This window comes from Patella vulgata, chromosome 6, assembly GCF_932274485.2.
Source record: "Patella vulgata chromosome 6, xgPatVulg1.2, whole genome shotgun sequence".
Lineage (NCBI taxonomy): Eukaryota > Metazoa > Mollusca > Gastropoda > Patellidae > Patella > Patella vulgata.
The window spans coordinates 18,883,149-18,907,973 of record NC_065884.2 but is presented as its reverse complement, the minus strand read 5'-3'; the positions used below and the strand labels follow the sequence as shown (position 1 = coordinate 18,907,973).

The 24,825-nt window shown below is 33.1% G+C and overlaps 1 protein-coding gene across 8 annotated transcripts in view; it reads right to left on the bottom strand.

Annotated features, from left to right (window-relative positions):
• LOC126824668 (tetraspanin-18) overlaps positions 1–19,762 on the bottom strand; it is a 35,108-nt gene extending 15,346 nt beyond the window's left edge. Inside the window, exon 1 of one of the 8 annotated variants that reach the window (XM_050553976.2) lies at positions 19,595–19,762. The gene's annotated coding sequence lies outside the window, so the exon portion shown is untranslated. Of the gene's footprint in view, positions 1–186; positions 206–484; positions 504–1,442; positions 1,462–3,551; positions 3,597–13,435; positions 13,455–18,373; positions 18,493–18,561; positions 18,683–19,594 lie in introns of those variants that run through there. The other 7 variants (XM_050553980.2, XM_050553982.2, XM_056101606.1 and 4 more) reach the window with 7 other exon arrangements.
• Positions 19,763–24,825: the final 5,063 nt, after the last annotated feature.

The following is a 24,825-nucleotide window of genomic DNA, read 5'->3' as shown; positions in this document are numbered from 1 at the left end:
GAGTATCAGGCCAAGATATTATATGGTCTGTTTGGAAATGATCACAGTTTATAGGTGTGACCTGATAAACTACCATTCAATACCTTTTGTGAATTTGCCAAGAGGTAATTAAAACACAGCTATAACCTAAAAAGTCCTATTACTTGTCAAGATCAATGGCAAGTTTTCGGTGAGTACAAGACTTACGAGGCTTGTCATGCAGCTAGTCTCCAAATTACAACTGGACATTGGCAGATCTTTATTGATAACCGTTTATAACAGATATTAGATAGTTACTTAGTGGATTCTAAGAGCCTTCAACAAAGAATTAACTAACTTTATTCACTGTAATATATTAGGGATTCCTGCTTACACAGAATTAACACTACATATTATATACTAATTTATTATCTCGTCCAGCGTTGTACAGATCGGTGCACAGATTCACTAGAACACAAACCTTGTAAAAAAAAATGAGACAAAATGAATGAAATAATGTACATACGTCAACAATCCACACCCAATTTCAATTCAAAGTGAATAATGAAACAGAATGATATATTTGAGATAATTATATCAAATATAGGCCTACAATTTAAATAAAGTAGTGAGGCGTAAACAACACACCTATTCTATTTTCTATCCACTCTCCTAATACAATACATACAGGGAAGTTGGAGAAAATACAGGGCCCAATTTGGGATGCCTTTAATTACAGGATATGAATACATTGCAGGATATGAATAACTTTAACTAGGCCTATATTCAAACTGAAGACACCTATCATTATCATTTGTTAGACCCAAAATGATCTAATTTGTGTGCAGTTTACATATCTCTCTATGTTTTATTCCTCGTAGTAAAAGCTATTTACTTCTATGTTGTACACATAAGTTTTCATACTCTGATACAGGACTCTCAAGCTATGTATAATTCACATTAGGTCTATCTATAGATCTACTGCAGGCCGATTAGCATGTTATTTACTATAGAAAATAATTTACATATATTCCATTTTGGTGTTTATAAACTACATTTGATAACTTATTATGAGTACTCAATAATTGAAAAAAGTTGAATAGTGATTTGTTCGCAACAAGTAAATAGCTTGTTGGGACAAAAAGCAGCATTGTCAAATGATCTATAAGGAGAACATAACCACATTCAAATATAAACCACATTCCTTCCACACAATGGTTATCAGGGTCGTCTTAACACATGGGCACGTTGGGCAGTTACCCCCATGCTTATCTATTTATTTTGTGACTTGCTATCAATAATTAAAACATAGATATGACATCACCCTTTGATGTTTTTAACCATTATATAGGAGAATGTACGCATATCTTAAACATACCAATAATAGACACGTATCTGAAAAATGAACATGTATTTTGGGATAATTTATTCTCTGAACAAATTAAATTACAGAACATGAAATTACTTTAAAACCCCCTAGTTACCGAAATGTCACATGACCGAATGTTGATTTCACGTGTTTGTCTACATAAAGAATTCCACTTAAATCCGTCCGTTATATGTCACTTATCCATTTAATAGTACGTTCGGCACTAGATCGATGATACGTTTTTATACGCCCACATTTTCACACTTTCTTTTTGGACACTCTACAGGTCATAACTTTAAATATAGGTATATATCCCAAAGATCTCGATTCCTTTTTGATATTGGCTTGTATGGGACCGTAACTTCATGGATTATGGCCCCTGACTGTACACACTAGAGGTCACATTTATTAGCCCATTCTGATGAAACTGAACATGTGTGTTTATAACCCAAGATCTCGATTTCTTACGATATTGGCGCATATCGAACCGTAATGTCCTGTATTATGGCCCTGGATTGAACAAAAAACGTGTTTTGAGCCTGTGGAACCTATGCAGGTCACAATTTTTATCCGATTATAAAAAACGTTCAAATATATCACCGTTACACCATAATGACAGTTGAGTTTGAATTTCGTGAATTGGTTTGTGCCTTTGATCCTGTGTCCTGTCACTTATATCAGAGTATATATTAAATTTTAAATCAAAATTGGGACGGCTAGTACCCTCCATATTAACCACAGTATTAAGAAAATAATCAATATCTAAATCATTCTCGTGAGCAGCCTTTCCATCACAACTTCGACGGCTATTATCCCCCATATCAAGAACATCACAATTTTTACAGCTATTATCTTCCATATCGAGTACATTACCAATGTAATCAGTATCCAAATGCTTATCACATAATATATTCTCAATATTAATATTTGTTTTCGACTGTGTTGTAAACATGTCGTCTCCATGTAGAATATGTGTATGCTTGCATTGTATGACTAGAGTGTTTTGTCACATGCATTCATGAGCATGTGCATGTTGTTTTAAGAAAATATCCATTATTTTATGGCTTGTTGTTTTAGAAAACTATCCATTATTTGTATCTCTATGGTGCTATGTTTTAAGTTTGATAATAGCCTCAGACTGTCCATTATGTAAATACAAAGAAAAACTTCGGGGCTAACGGCCCTCAGTTGTTCTTTCTATTTACATAATGGACAGCCTTCGGCCATTATCCATCACATATACCAACTAAAACTAAACTATAAATATTTGTTAAATAATTTTATCGACCATTACATTTTTGTAATTTTTTTGAGAGCTTGTGCAGGCAAGTGCCAAAATGTATTACCTTATCAAAGGGTCTATAATGCTGTCAAGATAGCCCTGATGCATATCATGAAAAAAATAGTTATTAAAATTCAAAAATTCATTGCTTCTTCTGATAATTTCTATTTCCTATTTGCCAAAGGAAATCCAATGGAACATAATCATGTGTTGGGGACCTTTTTTTTACTTCAAGTTAATGTTTATTTAGATTTAAGAGGAGAACACCAACCACTGTCATTTGTTTATATTTTATTCATTATCTACAATCAAAATAGATTTAAAAAAAAAACCCAAACCCAAACTAAAATACAAATTGTTTGAACAAATTAGTAAATCGAGACATCGGCTGTGATGTAATGAGGGGACTATGAGTCACTATTTATAAACAAAGGGTTACAGAGTTTATTCGATTCAATAACTTTCTATTTGCGTATTCACAGTCACATATTTATATAGTATTGGGAGTAGGTATTCTAGAAAAGGCACATGATTTTGTTGATAAATGTCATATCCAGCATTTTAATTTGCTAAATAAAGTCAAAACAATTGGTTTTTCAGGTCATACAATATCAACTCTATTTTATTTTAACAATCGATATTGAATAAAATATAACAAATGGCAACAGCTGGACCATTCTGCTTTAAATAAACATTGATTCGTCCTATAAAATTTACGTCCATGTCTCAACTGTATCCTACACAATCTATAATTTCCTTTCCAGCTCAAAGCTAATACAAAACAAACAGAACAAAAACAACTTTTCTTACCAAACATACTAAAAAAAAAACATTTCTTACAAAACACACACAAAAAAAACATTTCTTACAAAACACACAAAAAACAACATTTCTTACAAAATATATTTGAAAATTATATTAATATAAGTGATAAAATCTTACCTGTATGATATAGAAACTGGTGGATATATATCTAGTAATCTTGAGCCCTATCTGAACTAATGGTATGTGTGTAAATTTATCACTCTGTTTATATCATGGATATTTTAGTATAAGATATGTCGACTGACATTAGACAGAGTGATAGACTTATAAGGTAAACTATTTAATAATAAATGTTAGAGTATTCGGTATTCTGGGCAATCTACAACATTACTGAACAGATTTTATACAATAATACAATAAGGCTGAAATGTGCATAAGAGAAATGGCGCCATTGGTGGACAGTGAAATCAAGTTTGACCGTCATTTTGAGATGAAACCAGTATTTAATGGTGGAAATGAAAATTGTGTTTAACATCTTGCGTGTTTGCACCCATGTCTACAAAAACAAGACCTCTGTTTTAACAATGCATAATAAAGCTAACATAAATAAACTGGTTTTCTGTTAGCTTAAAAGTCAACTTGAGTTACAATAAAGTCATATTACGAGACATCATTTTATGACTTGCGTAACATAATAAATGCTACGGCTATATTTCATTACAGATAAACAACCTGAATCTAGAACTGTATTTTCTAAAAATCTAAATGTTTGAAGTGTCGTAGAATTACCTTCAGGCTGAATTTATATTGATTTCGTCAATCGGGTAATCTTTAGGAGAGCTAAAAATAGAACAGTACAGCGTGATCTGATGTTCAATCAATATGTAGTTGTAAGAAATTTGTTAGCAATCGCAAGATTTTTCTGTAAGAGTTCCTGCATTATCAGGAAAAGGACAGCAATGGAGTCAATCTGAGCAATATTCTATCAGACATTCTGTGCTATCATGAAAAAGGTGTTAAGGAGTTATAAGTCTGAGCAAGACTCTGAAGAAGCTAATAACAAGTTTAATCTAAACCAAAGGTTTTATTACTTTCCGAGGTTACTTTGATTAGGATTAATTTGACTGATGAGTAAACTACTCCCTGTAGAACATTTACACTCATTGATTATTTCCCCTGTAAATTAAAAAGTAACAATCATTTTCCAAGAATAAGTTCATTTTTGAAACAATTTCGAAAGTGCAAGCATTAATGAATTAAGACATTGAGGAAAATTAGATAAGAACTTAGAGTATAGATAGGACTACAATAAACAAGAGACTTTACTATCTATTAACATTATATATCGAAAACCTTATGTATTATACAGAAGTTTCATGATCATACTTCACGGAGAAGGACCCCCTATAAGGTAAACTGCATTATTGTTAGGCCCCGGTGCTATCATTTGTGTGTTAGTTAAATAAAGCCTCAGAAAAAAACCCTAACATATCTACAGCATACCGTATTCAAATAAATAACAACTGGCTCCAATAACTGTCCATAAACTGTTTTCTTGAAACTGTATTAAAACCGTGAACAGTAGTACCTATGTAATTTCCATGTATGACAGACCTAAAATAATTCAATTTCCAGAAAAGTAAACCAGAAAAAAGTACTTTTCGAATTTTCTGTCTCAATCTGCCATAATTAGTGTCCCTTTTCTTAAAGATTTTTGTATGGGCATGAGCAGTTATAACATCATTTATGTTATTCATAGATGTATCATTACAAGGAACTAGATTAAAACATTTCTCACTAGACATAGTAGTATATAAAGCACATTGCCATTTCTGTCAAGGTTTCAATTCAAATATGTATAAACACACAGACTCTTAATATAACTTTCAATTACACACTACTAGTATCTACATAAGATCTGTTAAAACAGTAGGAGTAACATGTGCTACAAGTACAACTTTCTACTTTTATCTTCTCACCAGATTCAAGTGTTTACTTATACAATTATGTCTTTCTTATGATAAATTCTTTTGAATTGAACAATTTATTCCAAGATAGGTTGCTAGGTAACATAAGACCAGCAAAGTCATATGAGCAGTCCATAAAAATTGAGCTATTCTTTTGTATTAATGGTAAGATTTACAAGACACTAAAAGTTGATCAAGGACAACATCCCATGAAGTAATTATCAGAAATGATCAATCTTTGATTAGCTTTTAGATTAGTTCTTCCATCATCTAATTAATATAAACAAAAACTAGTAATCATGACATTAACAGTTGTTAATTATCGAAAATCATTGAAAAAGTAATACATTGAACCAGGACTTCATTCATTTTTGATAATGCATGAAAACTTTGCAAAATAAACTCATATTTCATGTTTTTTATTCATGGTACATGTAGGGTATTGTAAATTCACGTGTCTATACCACTTTGTCATCATGGTGTACAGAAAAAATGATATATTTGACTTGAAAAATGAAATATTAGTAAGGCTTATATGATCTATTAATGAACTATTCCCTTTTGGCTACTTAAACTATCGAAATAGCTAAATTGGCTGTAGAAAAACCATTCCAGTAGCTCATACGCAATTACCACATGCTCTATAGAAAACACACTGAGCTGGATAATTTTGAGTTGTAATACAATAACTTCGAAAAGAAGATAAATATATAATTATCCATGGCATATTTCTCACATTTAGCGGTTTTAAACCCTCTCTTACGGCATTACGAACCGCAGGTTTTATTTAATATGACAGTTGGTTGGATTCAAAGAGTACTTCATATTATCTGATTGCCCTTTTTTCAAAGATCATAATAATCTTGTTTACAGCTTGCGTAACTGTATTAGCCACAGTAAAGCGGCTTTGTTCTTACGACACGCGGACAATACATGATATACGTGGGTGTTCAAATAGTGTTCAAATAGTCACGCCATTGACAAGATTCCCACATATCAATTAACATTTTTTGTTCTACTACCAGACACTCATCATTAAATATCAACACAACAATCAGTATAATCTGTTGACAACTATGTATACAGCTCTATAACACCAATCATGAGATTATGTGGCTTCTATACGTGCACATTATTCTGTACTGGCCGTACAATTTTATAGTTACATGGTGGAGGCCGATCGATGCCATGTTTGAAAAAAAAGAGGCTATTTTCCCAGTGTGCAAAATGACCGATGGGTCAGATCTAGTTACGGTCATTATCCACTGCCCTCGGTCTTGACCGGCATATATGGCCGACGTGGAACCCATGTCTTGAACATAATAATAATTGAAGGAGCCAAACCTCTAACTCAATATTTTTCATAACATTTGAAATTAAAAACACAAATTACAATTCAATATTGGTCAATTTCAATCAATATTAATGATGTTATCTCGCCATGAAAATGTGGGATAATAATAATATCCAATATTTAAGAAACAATGAGCATTTTAAAACCAATACATAAGTCATGTACTCTATCTATGGTTTCGGGCTCCATTTGTAATAAACAAAGAAAAACATATCCTGCACGGCATTGCAGAAGTAATTAGTAATGTTTCATTCCGAAACGACAAAATAATAATAAATAAACATGTTTCACCCAATATAACTGATTAAAAATTATAATAATTGTTTTAAAATTTCAATATAAATCACTTTATATACATTCATATTATGTTAATATGCTTTTAGACAACATTTCAATCTATCGCTGGTTTGCACTTGGGTAAGAATTTCGCACACGTTTTGGTGACTCTGCTGGTGAACTTTGGGCACCAAACTGAATTAGCTTTGGCTTCTGAAATTCAGGTGTAGGCCATAGTTGTCTTTGAACGATAATACCCATAGCACTTTAAATCCGTTTAATTTCTACCATTTCTCCACAATATTGAAATATATTACCAACAAATGTCAGTATGGCCTGCAGTTAAAACATAGAACATTCGAGACATTTTGTAACTAATTTTCTTTTTTTTACAGATCCGCTAAATTACCAGTTTGTTAAAGTCTGGCGGAGATATCTGATTAGGAAAGCTGAATTAATAACAACTTTGAAAAGTGATAATTAGCTTCAGTTACATGTAGCTAACCATGATTTACCTAAAAATAAACTGGTGACAGATTGCAGAATATGTTGACATAACTAATGGATAGATTAATAGATTGGATGGATAAGACTTAGAGAGAATTTGTTAGTTCTTACTACAATGTGCATTATACAGATTAAAAATATGGTTTAATACATTTAGAGATCAAGAAAGAAGAAATATGTTACAATCGATGAGTTTTTCTTCAATACTGCACACAAACCTTATCTGTTGTACATAGATATTAGCTACATCAGGGCCTGCGATAAGACGCGGATAAGTGACTCGGCGAGGGGGTGGTGTGTTATCCTGGCTCAAAAATTTTTGAAAGATACATGGTCTAATGTTATCTGGGGTAACTGGAGCTCACTTTGTTAAAACACAGAAACTGAGATTGGCAAAACTTTTGCTTTCAGTTTCGTTTTCATTAGAGCGAACGATAACCGCATGCACGATCCCTGTGTTGCACACACCATCATTATAGCGTTCTATAGGCCCGGACTAGGCCCCGATTATCTGTGGGGTCCGGTTACCCCGATGGTGACGAGAGCCTCAAACGGAACGTGGATAGGCCATGGACCTATTGCGCAAAGGCCCGGCATGTGGTTTATTCTTTTTAATTCACCAATTTTAAAAAAATACGGGGCTGACAGAATCTGATTGTAATCCTAAGCTCCAGGCCCTGGACAAGTGTCCCAGCTGTCCCCCTCCCCTCCCACGGGCCCTGAGCTACATGATATATCTAAATTTAAAACCCTCTGGAGTGCGTAAAGCCACTGTACTGTGACTATGTCAATTTAACCTTATATTTAATAGTTTTAAAAAATGTGTTTTTGTTACATGTACATCATAAATGCTACAAAATTCCCATTATTGACAAACAATCACCACAGGTGACACACTACATAATACACCCACTTGAAATGGTAGTAGTCGAACAATGACGAATTATAATCTCATCTAAATTCAAACTTATTTGAAACTGGGACGACCTTATGTCAAAGTGACTAAAAAGCTGGCCCAATAATCTGGATGTCTCGGGTTCGCTCCTGGTGTAGAAAGTTCATTGTGATTTACCGATGTGGTGAAAAACAGAGGATCTGATGAGTAGCATTGTCTAGTGATTCAGACTGGATAAAAAACTGAGGTCCTTGTGTACGCATTGGGGTGCTTGTAAAAGAACACTATTAAACAGTTTGAATTCAAAATATAGTAGGCTGTAATATGCTGCGGTTGGGGCAAAATTTCCCTCATAACAGACTTGTGTATGCATATCTTCATTACCCCAGTCAGTGCAGAACATTTCATTTCATGTTTCATTAATATTTTCACAATGTCAATAATGGATCACTTGCAAATTTAAATACACTGTTGAGATGTTATTGATATACAGTTCACAAGCTAATTAATTTTTAAAAATTTAGTTTGGGTAAGTCAAGGGATATAACTCTTAAAATAATTGACAATTTTCATTAAAATTTAACTCATCAATTAAAGACCTCAGACATAATGCAGCATACACATTTCATTCAAGTTGAATGATAAAAAAAAAAAAAAAGATTTTATTGCCTTCACTCCTCTGAGACCAGAGATCACATGAAACAAAGACAACAAACCCACTTTCATTCAAAATATCACATACTAATGAAGTACCTCATATTTTTACATTTTGCAGAACATGTATATACATACATGTATTATAAGTATCATTAAAAACACTATACTATTACTAGTACAAAAACAAGATGACAGATGAATTGTGTCTGAAAAAGACCAAATTTGTGCCTTACCCATGACATGTGCCTTGTATTATGGCTTGAAACATTCATTGTTTACATAAACAAAATCAATCTTTTTATTTTTTTCTCAATTTCTAAATACTATTTACATATACATGTTTAATGTAGATGAAACACACAGTCTGTATCAACTGATGGTACACTGTAACTGTAAAAAATATCTACAGGATATATTGACTCCATCTATTATAGTACATGTAATACATAAAGTAAAGCTATTATTGAAATTCACATTTAACTTGATTCATGAATAATAAATAAGTTAAATCAATACTTCCTCCTTAACTTGTATAAATAATTAGGCCACATCGATTTAATGTTGCAGTATTTTTTTCTTCATTTTGGAGAAGACCCCCCTATCCCCCCAAAAGAGTAAAAGGGTTAATACTATAGGTCAACAGAGTCTATTCACATGCCAACACTGCCGCTAATGTCCCCTGCATTAATTTAAAAAAAATGATAGGTTTCCAGACAACCATACATACACCCACAGCAGCTAAGTCGTCTAGGGAGTCAACAAGGGTTGCCGCATATTTTTTTCTTTTGTCAGAAATGAAAACATTTACAACGCACTAAAATATGATTATGAGTAACAACCCATTTGGCTTCTAGTTCTGCCTTATTCTAACATTTAGCATACAAAACATTTAATGTCAATAATACCTTTAGCATCTAGAGTGTCAATAAGCTTCTTTGTCTCATGACCTTAAACAACGTATATAAATTTCAGGTCAATCCATATTAACTTTAGCCTCTAGAGCACCCACAAGATTTTTCAAAGTGATCAAGGGCCATAACTCTGGCAGTAATTATCGGAAATCAGTGAAAATTGACCGATAGACTGTGGCGACAACAGTATACGACCACATTTCAATGTGGGCGTACAATAAATATGACACCCATTATAACTGATTGCACATTTACATGTATCTTTTTATAAAACATCAAGCAATCAAATTACTTATTCATCTAGGCTTATCCATCTAAGATAACCTAAAATAAAGGCCCACCATTGAACTCAGTCAAGGCATTCACCTATGAACATCTAAGCCAAGTTCGAACATATTAGAAGCAGAGTTATTGTGATAAAGAACAGACACTAGGTTAGTGAGGGAGGTGACTCAAATTTTAAGTGAATGATCCTGTCACGTTCATATTATTAAGTAGAATTAGTAGAAAGGTTCTATTGTACACTGACATAGTATTATTAATTTATTACAACTTGTACTTGAGACAGAATAAAATTTCAAGAGTTCACAAAAACAAAATGAGTTATTTTCAGCTTGATCATTATTTCAATTTTGAAATCCATTAAAGATGCATTACATAAGAGCTAAATCTGCCTATTGCAGATCTTTCTTTTGGCCTCAAATATAAATTATATACATACAAAGCCCATAATCAATCTCTGACATCTATACCATCAGATGGTTGTGATTTTAAAGTTTGAATGGATTGAAACATGATCGCCATTTAATAATTTAATTTAAAAATCAAGACTTTATTTATCATCGTAACAGTAGCAATGAAAATCAAGACTACGCTATTCTTCAAAAAGACATAACTTCGCTCAGAATGAAGTAATTTGATTGAAATTTTCAATATACATGTATATATATATATATATTCCTTTTTCAGTATCTATTTTTAAACTATTATAGCAAGAACTGTCAGCTCTTTATATAAATTTTACATAATGCATCTTAAAATAACAATGGATTGAATAAAACAATTTTAATTAGTGCAGTTTTTCAAAATGTTTGTTTGTCTACTCAGTCATCAAAGAATAGATAAAAGATATCTATGAGAGATGACGTCAGAGGGTCTTAAAATTACCAAGAGACTTACATGTAATACACAAAATTAACCTCTATAAGTATGATTGACAAGGACATGATATCATAAGTTGCTATTACTGCACCTCATTATCTTCTTCCTCTACATGTATGAAATCATACTAGACAATATATTATATTGATATTTTTCTCTCTCCTGTCTTAACTTATGATCAATTTAAGGTAATAAAAAATTATTGATCTGCTACAAGAAAATTTGATTAAATAAAGAATGTCCCAGAAAAAAACAGTGACTAATAAATACACATCATATGACATTAAATGTGACTTCTTGGGATATATAGATTCCAATTGACACAATCAAAACTATTCAGACTATCAGATTATCAAAGAAAATAATGTTTTGTCCGAAATTCTGGATTAATGATTACTAACAGCATGTAGTACCATGAGAAAAACTGGTTTCACAAATAATCTAGAGGGCTTTATCCATTAGTTAACGGGGAAGAGGGTGATAGCAAGAGGTGAAGTAATTCACTGTCTATTTCACACAGATTAATAACCTCTCTGACTTCTCTCAAGACAAAAAGTCGATTTTACTTTTAGTTTACCATGAATATTCTTGTACAAGAGTAAGTTTATACTTTGACAGATGTATCATACATGTACCGGTGCCATAACTATAATTATTTGATAGAACAGTTAACTACTGTGGTCAAATTACCTATATTGATGCATAACTTGATGCATAACTTACTACTAACTAGTCTAATGTGGATCTATGTGGAAACTAATGAGGCTATTAAAGCTTTAAGGGTCCTAATCCCACAGGGGCCCCAAAAGCAACTCTAGTCCACATTGCTTAAAATTTAAGGTTTACTGTAGTGCCGATACTGTTACAACATGTACAGAGAATAGGGTAGTTCAGAGATGGATAGCAACTGTTCCATATCACAATGTCCTAGTTATATTCCTGGTAAAATTTAGATCCTAATCCTATTGAATTCCACAAGTGTTCATTTTTTTAAATGAAGATAAACGCTGATGCTTCATGGCTGGAAAATTCCAACAACTGACACTGTCCCAGATTTGTATAATTTTATTTCTATACGAAACTATTCAAAGAACACATTTTTCTTTTATTTTAGAACTATTTTGCAAAGTAGAATCAAAAATATTTCAACAACAACTAACCATTTTGCTATCAACACCGGTATTAGTGCAAAACAATTTCTTTAGAGTTAGTTGAGAATCATTCTGAATACATGTATGTATGCAACACAAACTATCAAAAGCTGCTGATCATGTAGTCATTTATGATTTTGAATCCCTTAAAAACTAGTGTATCTGGTTCAATTCCATTCAGTATTTACAAAGATGAACAGAAAACCTATAAGTTGGATACGAGAAGAGAGACGGCAACACTCCTGTGACAAGGTGACTAAAGCTGGACAGGCTTATCTAAAACCTAGAAGTATCGGTTAAAATCCTTTGATGGGCTTTTTTATAATTCGATTTGATCTACCGATGATATTTTGGTTTAGTTTTCTTTATTAAATGTTAATCAGTTTGTACATTTTAACATGGATTAGGCCGCTAAAGATTAGATATTATCCAAACGACACACAATTGGATCTGTAGTGGAAGTGATAGCAAGGTACACACTGCCCTAACCATACAGGTATCCAATATTCAATTTGTTCTGCAATTTCATGAGACTAGTATTTTATCATCAAGAAATAAATGGCAGAAATTGAAAAGCTCTTGAGTTGAATAGCATTGATTAATGATATTCATTATTGCAAATTCCAGTAGGTATTACTGATATATGCTAATGTTAGGATTAGTATAGTAACGATACTACCTAAACAGCTTATAAAAACTCTCAGATATTGATCAAGCTGTTTGTATTCAAACCTCTATTGATTATAGCCTACGCTTTTACGCTGACGATGAACAAAGTTGCCTCGCTAAACACATCCTTATCAGAAATAAACTATTTATATTCAACCCTGACATTCAAGTCTGTGTAAAATTGTGAAATGTTTTTCTCTAAATCCATTATGGCAATGTATGTATCTGTAATGTGATATGATATGACATTATATGAAGTTCTATAAATTATTAAAGCTCTAATAACCAAATAAGCTTCACAAGATATATTGCCAATTTGTTGAGCTATCAAATTGTTCATGAATATCTTCCTAAAGTTACATATTTGTGGCATGTACATAATATGTAGTCTGGACCTGCCAGCTTTTGACTTTTAAAAACTCAGTAACTCACTTTATATCAATCTACGTAGTTTAATGATAAGCCACCGTTGCAAAATTAAAAGCACTCCACCAGATAGACAGTATTCATTACCTAATCATTCTATCTATATTCTGCCAATGGCACCCTGGTAGCCCTTTGAGAGCTGAGCTCTTCACGTCAGACACTGGTTTTCCTACTAATATAAGGCAAAGTTATAAAAAAAATATGGTTAAGCTTTGAACAAAATTCTATCCTGGGGCAACATGACAACTGGTTATTCAAAAGATTAGTAAACGGAGTTGTACAATGTAGCAGTACAAGTGTTTTCTTTAGACAATACTGTTTGATAATAATAACAAATATTTCTGTATAAAATGAATTGAAATAGGGTTTAATGTCCTACTTTTCTGTCATACAGTGTCCTATGAGGGAAATTTTGCCCGAACAGCTGTGCTACGGCCTACTCTTATATCGAATGCCAACTGTCAGGACCGTAGTTTTTTATCCCATCAGAACGACTATAGATATGTTGTCCCTTGCAAGGCTCTCTGTCCTGTTTCACTGACAAGGGGGGGGCCAAGCCGAAGAATCCCGAATAACTTTCTGGGCCAATGTAAATTACTGAGCCGTCTTTCTCACTGAGCCATCGTGGCTCCCTATTTCTGTATCATTTGTAAATGTAATGTCAAATTCAACCTTTCTTAGACTACATGTAGTATAGGATCACTTTAAAGTCTTAATGCGTCATTTTAAGCAAAAGGAATCCCGTGCACACTACAATATCCGTCTAAAAATGCTTCAATTCCCTTAAGTATTCCCTTCCATGAAATTCCATTGATCTGTGTTTTAATGTAATAAGCCCATCGCCATTTTGTTGAAGGCGAACAAGAATGATGTGATTGAATCCAAGCTGGGACGTTATCTAAGGTTGGTATTTTGATTAGGTTTCCCTAATAAAATGTTAAATAATCAATCTGAGTACATATTAGCACAAGGCTGTGAAATTTTATATTTTATCGAAATATGAAAACGAGGCATTGTTACTTTAATGTGTACTATACAACAAGATATCCTCAATAGATAGTTGTATTAAAAGTGCTTTTCCCAAGGTAAATCTTCTTGATTTAAATTGCTGAAAAAATCGATGAATTGTAAAGTCATAATAACAGTTACTACAGACTGATCGTGATGCCAGGTTAGGATCAAATTCCACTTCTACTGTTAAAAAAAATCATTTCAGCTTCAAGTTCTTCATGATAAAACAATTTAACCATGATCTTGCTTTACATGTAAAACGAATCAATGATGATACATGCTACCAAATTATTCTTCAGTAACGGCATTTGTTGAAAAATAAAACTACAAAGAGAGTGGATGATAGAAAAACACTTTAATGAAACTTAACATCATAATCAATTTTTTTAGTGAAAAAACAGACTGACAAACAAAATGCATTTCCTTCCATTAAGAAGTCAGACAATGCATAAATACCCTTACAGTTACTTGCTAACATTCTTAATGTATATATTGAGTTTTACGTATTTACACTTCTTTATCTCTTCTAACGTTGAGTGTAAAATCTATATTATACTTTCATTTTCAAAATAACATGCTTCCTGATTTATGATCTCTGTCGTGCTTTTTTGAACATTTGATTTTTTAGTACTCTCATCACATCCATGCTAATATATACTCAGCAGAGTCTGATTATTTAAGACTTAATTAAGTAAACAAAACCAAAATATCAATGTCAGGTAATCTCTGGTAGAGAATAACGAATGTTGTGAGATTTACAATTCATCATATCTCAGTCTGGGAATGATCAATTATTGGAGTGGCGTCATTCCTTTAAAGTTAAAGGTTCAATATTGTAGTTTGCAAGAATTTTACATCTCTCAAAAGATGATCAGCAGACTTAATCAGCCAATCAAAATTTACCTTGTATTAATTTCTATAGTTTACAATTACAATCTATTAAAACCTTAAACAAATGCCCCAAATAGTGGAGCAGGTTTAGATTTTCATTGCCAGTACATTTTCATTGTAACATGTACATTGTTACAAGCTTGTTAGGAAAGAAGAAACATTAGTTACCAACTGACCTGCTGTAAATAGATTTGTTATCTCTTATCTATAATTAATTAAAAAAAAACTACCATCAAATTTTTATTTCCTGACAATGTTTGATCAGAGATTATTTTCATTACTGACCTCATCTATTATTTTTAATTATATCCAATCAAATTCTGTGTTATCAAACAGTTTAAGTAAATACAGATGCCAATCAAAATTGATCAACAGTATACAAACACCTGGTATCAGGTTTCTAACTTCATTATAGTGTTTGATTTATGAAACAGGCCTAATTCTTATCTTTTTAGGGCACTGCCAGTTTGGCCTCAGGTTTTTTGCCAAATTTCGGGGCACAAAGGCCAATGATGGGGGCATCAAGGCGAAAAAAGTTTTCAGCGGCAGGGCACCGAGGCAAAAATGTGTTGTTTTCTTTATAACTGGCTTAATCAAGGATCAGTATGTGATGTACTAAAGGACTAAAACACTACAACCTTTTTGTTAAAGTGCAAATCAGAGTTCTTAATCCAATTTGAAGCTTCAATTCCCTTTGATAAAAAACAGACGCCAACAAAATGATATGTAATTGGCCAGATTTGTGGCTCAGGTAGACTGACAATCGTAGTTTTAGAGAAGTAGTATGTAGAGTTTAAGCCTGTGGCTGTCCAAGAATTTAACTTCCCTAACTACAAAAAACACAATAAACATACTTTCTGATAGTAAGCAGTGTTTTTGGCGAAAATATAAAATTGTTTCATGTGTACTAACAGTAAAAAACCAGAACAAGTTACTGTATATAAATTGGATTTTCAAAACATAATTTAATTCTAAATATTATTAGTGAAGGCAGAATCCTAACAAGTTACTGTAAATAAATCAGATTTTTAAAAAATAGATTAATTCTAAGAATTGTAAGTGAGAGGCAGAATCCTAACTTGTGTTTACAATAGTTGATGAAACATTGATCGCCCTGGTCCAACAGGCACTGCCACCTGTTGGATTTTCTTGGAAATGTAATTATAGCCCCTCCTACTAGTTTTGGTCTATGCTTTCATACAATGTACATACATATAGTAATTTTGAATTCATTCAATTGGACTGTTTTAAATTCTAATCTCCTCTCCTAAGTAGGACCAATATAGCAAACTCAATACCGTATATTGAATTGTTTGTAACGTAAAGTAATGACGCAAAATAAAATCTAATTAAAATGAGTCCATATAAACTTGAAGAAAGACTTCATATCGATCTGATTTTTTTTTTCATAAAATGTCAACTAGATAATTGAATTCAATTTAGAATTGCAATGGAATGTCATATCTGATCAATCTCAGATATTCAACTTTTTTTTTTCTAAATTAAATAGAAGTACAATGTACATGTAGCCTAGTAGATGGTAAATATAATACTATCTTTTTGTCTGAAAATACTAGTACATAATTTTGAGATTCATACATGCCTTGGTATCTCTTTAAAAAATTGAATGTAAAAGTCATCCAAGATGATGGAACCAGAGAAAAGATGCCTTAGTTTTGAAAACAAAAATCATATCATTGTTATGGCTTGGCAAAGTAGGCTGTTTTGCTTTTTTGAAGTCATAAAAAATAAGGCACCTAAACCATGAAATTTTTGCAAGTGAAACAGTACGCTTATGTGCATATACGTAAACATAAAAGCTAACAACCAGTACAGTACAGTAGGCCCAATTATATCAAGTATTTATAAGGCCTATTAATAATGACACATTAACTCATTCTGGCCTAATAAAAAGTAATTTAAGAAAAATATACTGCTATACTTGTAAATAAATTAGGGCTGCAACGACATACGGAGAGATGGTACACCGTGTTGTAAATGTGGCGATTCGGTTCACGGTACTTTAAGTTCCGCACCGTAGTTCGGTAAATATGGTGCAGATTTTTTAAACGTCCGATTTTTTTTCCGATATTCAAATATAATGCAGAGTTACGCCCCCTTGTACTTCATGTGACGTAACAAGGAGAAAAGATGGCTTCCAGCAATGAAACATTTGCCTCCAGCAAATCACAGATATGGGAAAATTTTGGTTTACAAACGCCAGATGGAAAAAATGTGGCTAATAAAGTGATGTGTCGCCATTAAATATCATGTACTTGTTTTTATTTTTTAAGTAAATTTGGAAAGAAAATATACTGTGATACGTATCGCATCGTGAGGTTCATACCATGATACTTAATATATAGTGAGGTTAGCGTATCGTTGCAGAACTAAAAGAAAACACATATAGTGCAAAGTTCTACTAACAGTGTTTACAGAAGAGCAACTTCTGATTTTTTATCTCTTCCCACTAATAATATTTACATTACGGTGGATCTTTCTTATGTAAACTCAGTGACATTTATTAGTTGAAACAGCAGTTCATCAGTCAATAACTTTAATTGACAATATGAACAACTAAAATTGGTGCATATGTAAGCATCATTCTGATGTGATGGTGACCATGTATCTTATTTGCGACACTGACCGAATGCATTTATGACATAATCAAATATATTTTACGGGAATATAAATGGTTAGTAAAATAACCAAATGAAATAAATAAAGTATTGTATGTGTACTGTGCAGATTATTCTGTCTAGCACATAGGTAACATACCTACATATTATCACTACACATACTGGGAAAATTAAAAAAAAAAAAACCAGTTGTCTAAAGAGAGAGTTGGGGTAGTTAAAAGACACTACATTGTAGAGCTACATTAAGAAAATACTGAACCATATTAAATGGGAAACCAGATTGATACATAATCGATTCAAAGTCTGACATGTAAGGAACTGAGCCAAACCTGGTGTTGAGTCAAACCGCTTAACCTAATCTAAGTCACGTAATAAATAATCACAGGTAGTTTCACTTGGAACATTTTAAAAACAATAAAGCTGCGTCATAAATTGGTAGCCAAATCAATTTGACCCACATAGCACTTAATTTTTAAATTCAAACCTTTTCCAGATCTCTGAAAATCAATGTGTAGCTTGGGTGTGGTGTTAAGATGGTATACACGTAAAGGCGTGTTGTGCCACTTCCCCCAAAAGAATTGAAATTAGCAAAATCCTCTTTAAAAAAATCCTCTTGATAAAAAGTCGATACCATTGTTGGCACTTTGACTACAAAAAGCACTGAATACAAACCCGTTTAAATATAATAAATTCTCTTCAGTGACTAAAAACAGGTTTACACACAATTATAGACTACAATTTGTATTCTCAGTGTAATAAAACATCTGACACACCTCAGTTGGGCACACCTCACATGTATACTTTCACTAGATATAAAAATCTACACTAATAGTTCAAACTGGTTTTGAAAAATAATTTAGCATTCAGTAGAATATATGAATAATAAACTATAACACATACTTTTGGAAGAACAATTATTTAGAATATATGAGATTGAGTTGAATGAGTTTTTTTTTATACAGGTGGCTATAAATTTGTTATTCTAACGCGCTTAACATGCCTCTGTAGGTAAACAATAGTTCAATAAATGGGTGGGAAGGGATTTAACTTATTTTCTTACACAAGTATATCAATACTTAATACCAATTCACAATTGTCTTATTTAGGCTTAAATCAACATTTATATTTATACATTATTTCAAGGTAGAGATATTGCTTTCATTAGTTACTGTAAATACTGGTGGGACTGGGATGGGATTGAGCTTATTTTGTTACAATAAAAACAACATATAGTTATCTGCACAAAATAGGCTTATGTAAGTCAATGATATACATTTTTATGGTAGAGATTGTTGGTCATGTTATAGACTCTACTGACTAAGTTTAGTAAAAATTGTTTATCAATAACGGTCCACAAACAACAGTCTAACAATAAGTGTATAATAACATTGCATAACAGCTGGAGTATTACGGGGGTATTATTATGTACTTTGTTCATGTTTGAATATTTTTTACATTGTAAATCAATCTATAAAATACAACAATGTATAAACATTTGAACAAAACCATTGGCCTCTTTAGACCGCGTTGAGAGTCTACTATGAAGTCCAATAATCAGAAACGGTGAATGAATGTCATTATGAACTCGGCCAGCGCCCAGTGCATCTGTAGCAGCCGAATAATTTATATTTCTAAAATAGACATACCGATAAACAATGAAAAAATATGTATCAATATTAACAGAAAACAGTACAAAAACACTTACATAATAGCAGTTTAAGGCGTTAATTCTGAGGCGATAATGTTTTTCTCCAAAAACAAACTTCCAACGAAATCAACAAGAACTGATGGCAGCGACCTCTGGATTGCGAGCTAATCTGCGAATATTAATGGACCGAAGCGAAGAAAACTGAAATAATAACAATGCTTCTTTTCAAACTGACAATTTACTTTCTTGCATCTAACAGTAGTTTTTATTTTATGGAATAGTCATGACAATTTGCATTAATATTTCTTGTGCGATTGGATAAAGAGGCCACCTGAAAGTGAAATGGCACACTTGTTTGATTAGGCTATTGATATTTAACTATCCAAGAACAATAACTCTGCAAAACCAGACAACGCCCATAACGCTTTGACAAAGCTTTTAATCACTGTTTATGAGGAATATCTTTGATGCCGAAACACAGAAGTTTGCACATAGTTTCTTTTGGGTGTATTTGATACATTAAAACATCTAAAGTTGTATAAAGGGCTATACTTTAAATTAGTTAAAATAAGGTGAACAAGTTTGAGTAAATTCTCAGCTTAAGTGATAAGTCTGAGAATGCTTTGTGAACTCCATGTTCCGTCGAATCCGAGCGACTTTAATTATTATATAGTATAAACATTATACTTTCCGAAAAATTTCTTTCGCCTTATAATATAAATTTGAAATGCGACCTATCACTTTAGACTAGTGACACCCTTGAAATCCTTTGGCAATTACAAGAATATCTGTCCCTGCAGATCCAACCTCAATATTTCAAAAAGAGATTAGGCCTAGGCTGTAAAAAATGATTTTAAAGGGTCTAGCCCTGTCTTCTTATAAACTCGCCGATAGATCGATGTGTATCCCACGACTTTTTGGTCGGGAGCCATAGTCTGCTATTTACGAAAGTCTGAGGGCATCGATCATTATTTTGTTTCATCAAATTTTCGGGTAGATTTTTCTGACAGACGTGTCACGTGAAACAGAGTTGACTTGAATAAAACATTTTAAACCAGTATAATAAACAGTGCCTAGCGCCACTCAGGGATAGGTAGACACATTTTTTTTCAGACATCATTACGACATTATTTGGTTCATCAGTATGTCGAAGTCTGGTAAATGCAACCGCAACAGGAATGAACTTTTTAGGGGGGAGGGGGGTCTCACCCTCCGGACGAAGAGGGGTAGTGAAAGTTTGAAAATTTGCGATGCCAATATTTTTTCCTACTGACTAAAAGGTCTTTATTAGTTCATATTGTTTATAATAGCCTAGTAGTATTAATTATTTCAGCCACCCCTAATTCTAGCATTGTAGGCAGTATACCAAGATTTTACAGAAATATTCATTTATACAATTATAATTAAGGTATGTACCTTTGATTTAAGAATATTGTAAAAACATTTCCATAGCAAAATATGCTTTCAATCACGTCCGCTTTATTAAGTCTCTTGGACAATCGTTATGACGTCATGTTACTGTTTATTTTTTATTTTGAGCGGAAAACAACAGAGTGGAGGTAAGATTAATATTAATAAGAATTTATATACTGTGTGAATTAACAAAAATATACCCGTAAAGTAATTGAAATGTAAAGATCTCTTTTTCGTTTTTTAAAACAATTATTTTGTGTTTGATTTGCTGTTTCTTTTTTGTTCATCTGGTTCGTTTTGTTCACTTTTTTGTTTTTGTTTGGTGAACACTGATTGAATATGCGTAATGTGGGGAAATCTAGGCTTCGATATCTTTTAGCGTCGACGTACGAAGTGGGATTTACATGAATCTTCTACTTTGGTCCTTTCGAATTCCAATTGTTAGGGGATCTTTTACACGCGGGACCTCGGTTTTCCATCCCACCCGATCGACTGTACCCTTGCTAGGCCTTCGGTCCTGCACCACTGACAAGGTGGAACCACACCGGAATATCCAGATGAACTTTCTCGGTCAACGCGGGGATCGATCATAGCACATTTAGCTGTTCATATATGAATTTAACTACCCCGAAAACCTACTGTATGACGTATTATACCATCTTATTACTAACATCAAAATGTACAAAAGCCCAGAAGGCTCGTTCCAAATTCCAAATTCCAAATTCCAGATTCCAAATTCCAGATTCCAAATTCCAAATTCCAAATTTGCAGCTGTAGCAAAAAAAAAAAAAAAAAAAAAAAAAAATGCCAGTCCTAGGATTACGAGTAGCAGAGTAGCTCACTGCAGAGGAACTTTGCCCCAAACTGTTCACATCTGCCGAAGCAAACCCAACTGGAATATTGTTATTATACTCTAACTGATTAGTCAAAAGCAAAAACCTGATCCGATTGGTCGGATCAGATTTGGAATTTGGAATTTCGCATTTGGAATTTGGAATCTGGAATCTGGAATTTGGAATTTGGAATCTGGAATTTGGAATTTGGAATCTGGAATTTGGAATTTGGAATCCGGGCCAGATAGGTATTTATCCGGCCCAGATAGGTAAACTAGAAGTAATTAGTTGTGTAAAATTACAATTTTTATAAATTCTAATTTGTTTAAAGGGACGATAACACTCTTGCTGGCTTGACAGTACAGAAAATAAACAATAGCCTTATTCTAAGTATTAGATGTTTATGTGTCCTACCTGTTGTGTAAATTATCCATTACATCCTATTTTACTTGTCCAGAGGGTTCGAAAATATTTTTAAATCCAAGTCACATTTGAAAAGGTTTACGTTAGGCTTTTCAAATCATTTAGTTGAATTTTTCCCAATTTTTTAAATTAGGTGTGTTAAGATGAAATTTGTATCATCAATTAATTGAAATATTGTAAAATAGTGCAATTTGTTGACTAGAATAAAGATTGGGACATATTATTCAGTTACAACAGGAGTGGTATTGGGCCTTTAATTGAGGGGGGTTGCCAATTTGCTATTTTATCGGTAAGACATGAATTTGGAATTTGGAATTTCACATTTGGAATTTGGAATTTCACATTTGGAATTTGGAATTTCACATTTGGAATTTGGAATTTCGCATTTGGAATTTGGAATAAGCCTTCTGGGCTTTCGTAAAAATGTCCCGCCAATGTCGCCGAATGTTAAGTGTCAAATGACAAATGTTTTGTGGGGAAATGCTTTTTTGTCTACATTTTACTTTTATCTCATTGCATTTGTGGACTGCCACATCCCATTGTCCTTCACGCTGTCTACATAGCATCTTTCGCACACCATCAACTTTATTATGCAAATATAGGATACCACGTGACTTATTAAAATATACGGAAACCTGGCACACTATAAGCCAGAACAAGGATATTCACAACACTATAACAGGAAATCAGCTTAGCACACAATAAGAAATTTACTTACCTTGACACTTTGGATTGTACTTTAACATGATTACGGGCGGGGGACTATGATACGAAATTCCAGGTATCATGTTACATATCAGTGAAAAGCACGTTCATTTCTTCTTGTAAATATGTAAATAGTTTTCTTGTACAATCGTATTTTAATAATTCAAATCCAATAAATATCACGATGCCATCGAGAGCTGATTATGGTCTGGTGGATTAGTTAATTTGCCTAATTACTAATTTAGATAATATTTAAGGCCTAAAGAAAGACCTGCAATAGACAGATTTAGCTCTTGCATAATGCATGTTTAAGTGACTGTGTGTGCGTGTGTGTGTGTGTGTGTGTGTGGGTGTGGAGGGGGGGGGGGGTATTCAATGATAAAATACGAGTAAAACAAAATCAAATATGTAAATAATTTTCTGGCACATTCATACTCCCTGAAAAACGACCAAAGTTGGATGGAACTAAAATCTATTGCCATGATTGCGGAGGTGGGGGGGGGGGGTATTCAATGTTAAAATACGAGTCTTAAATCCGAAATTCTCGATACCATGCTACCCACTAAAAGCACGTCCATTGCTGCTTAAAGATATATAAATAATTTACTGGCACATTCAGATTAGCATACCTTGAAAAACATCGAGTGGTACGAAACACTATTAAATTGGCATTCACTTAAAAATAATGGTCTAAACAAGAAATTCCAGATACCATGTTACGTATCACTGATTGCTCTTTTCAAATATGCAAATAATTTTTTGGCACATTCATATTTGCATAACTTTACAAAATAAGATTAAAGTTGAAGTGAAGGAAGGATGGTGGTGTGTGTGTGTGTGTGGGGGGGGGGGGGGGGGTAACTAAACTAAACTAAAGATACGGGGCTTAATCAAAAATTCTCTGTCTATACTAAAAAATGTATAGTCATTCCTCTCTTTAAATATATTATTTTTTTGCTGGGCACAATGCTTATATATTGTTGTTTTTTTTTTAATGGAACAAAGTTAATTAGGCTGTACTCAACTTTGTTTATAGAAAGACCGTCAAAATACGGGTATTAATACGAAATTCCAGTTATTGTGTTATAAATTACTGGAAAGTGTGTTTCTTTGGCTCTTTGAATCTATCAATTATTTCCTGGCACATTCAGGATTGCGCACGGTCGTCTAGTTAGTTTCTTATAGTGTGCCAGCTTGAGTTACTGTTATCGCACGGTGAATATCCTTGTGGTGTACTGGTTTACAGTGTGCCAGGTTTCCGTATATGTAAATAAGTCACGTGATATCCTACATTTGCATTTGAAAGTTGATGCTGCGCGAAAGATGCTATTTAGAAAGCGCAAAGGACAAATGGGATGTGTCAGAGCGCAAATGCAAAATGTAAAATAAAAGCATTTTCTAACAGAATATTTGTCATTTGACACTTCACATTTGACGTTTTACATTTAACTCTTGCCGTATATGTATTTTGACCTCATCATTATCGGTATTAGGACGTTGTCGCAGAGCATTTAATATTGACAGCGATACCCTTCCATATAAAAATCCTAGGCCAAAGATGTCTTCTCTATACGAAACAAGGGCCAAAGTCATTTTTAGTCTCTCTCTCCCTTTCCCTTTTTCCCCCTTTTGCATGGCGATTTTTGTTGAATTTTTTGTGTAGAATCGAAAAAAGGGTTTGAAAATACATTTTCTGCCAGGTTTTGGTGAATATTCATGATTTTGAGGCGGAAGGATACAAGAGTTGCGAGGTTGGTTACGTTGAAATGTAGGGCCGGAAATTGCATGTTTACTTGTCTCTACTTCCAGCTTGTACGTGTATCTCAAGTTTTTCATGGTGAACCTCATACATGCTTTTGGGCAAGAGTTTGCCACATGTTGCTCCATCTGTGGCAGAAAGCGTTCTACCCAACG